This window comes from Lathyrus oleraceus, chromosome 5 (genome assembly GCF_024323335.1).
Source record: "Lathyrus oleraceus cultivar Zhongwan6 chromosome 5, CAAS_Psat_ZW6_1.0, whole genome shotgun sequence".
Taxonomy (NCBI): Eukaryota; Viridiplantae; Streptophyta; class Magnoliopsida; order Fabales; family Fabaceae; genus Lathyrus; species Lathyrus oleraceus.
Window position 1 is genome coordinate 499,750,631 of NC_066583.1, and position 1,049 is coordinate 499,751,679.

General features: G+C 44.5%; 1 pseudogene; it reads left to right on the forward strand.

The window, feature by feature from the left end:
* Positions 1 to 417: 417 nt before the first annotated feature.
* On the forward strand, positions 418 to 517 carry LOC127089304 (uncharacterized; annotated as a pseudogene).
* Positions 518 to 1,049: the final 532 nt, after the last annotated feature.

A 1,049-nucleotide genomic window follows, 5' to 3' on the forward strand; every position in this document is an offset into this window, starting at 1 on the left:
TTCGAATAGGGGCTTCCTTGAGCATAGTTCACTTGCTCTGCTTGGATTCCAGTCAAGAGTTGACATTCCGCAGGAGTGTGACCTTGGATTCCACAGACCTCGCAATTCTGAGTTATAGCAACCACGGCGGCTGGAGGTGATACGTTTAAACTTTCAATTTTCTGGACCAAAGCATCCACTTTTGCGTTAACGTGATCAAGGTTACTTATCTCGTACATGCCAGTTTTCGTTTGAGGTTTTTCCACCGTTGTTCGTTCGGTTCCCCACTGATAGTGGTTTTGGGCCATGCTCTCGATAAGCTGGTAAGCATCAGCATAAGGTTTGTTCATTAATGCACCACCTGCAGCGGCGTCTATTGTTAACCTTGTGTTGTATAAGAGACCATTATAAAATGTGTGAATTACTAACCAGTCTTCCAAACCATGGTGTGGGCAAAGTCTCATCATGTCTTTGTATCTTTCCCATGCTTCGAAAAGAGACTCGTTGTCTTTCTGTTTAAATCCGTTTATCTGGGCTCTTAACATAGCTGTTTTGCTTGGCGGAAAGTATCGGGCAAGAAAAACTTTCTTCAACTCGTTCCATGTGGTGACTGAGTTGGAAGGGAGAGATTGAAGCCATCTTCTAGCGCTATCTCTTAATGAGAAAGGAAAAAGACGAAGTCGAATTGCCTCTGAAGTGACACCATTAGCTTTAACAGTATCAGCGTATTGGACAAATACGGATAAATGAAGGTTCGGATCCTCGGTAGGATTTCCAGAGAATTGGTTCTATTGCACAGCCTGCAACAGCGAAGGTTTGAGTTCGAAGTTGTTTGCTTCGATTGCGGGCGGAGCAATACTTGAATGTGGTTCATCTTGCGATGGAGCGGCGTAATCTCTAAGAGCACGAGCTGGTTCTGCCATCTCGGGTGAAAGAAGAAGATCTTTGAGATCAGGAAATTCGATAGGAGGGAGATTGTTTTCAGCACGATATTCCCGAATTCGTCGTAAGACTCGGAGATATAGCTCGATATCGTTGATTCGTAAATAGAGCGGTTCGCCTTGTGAGCG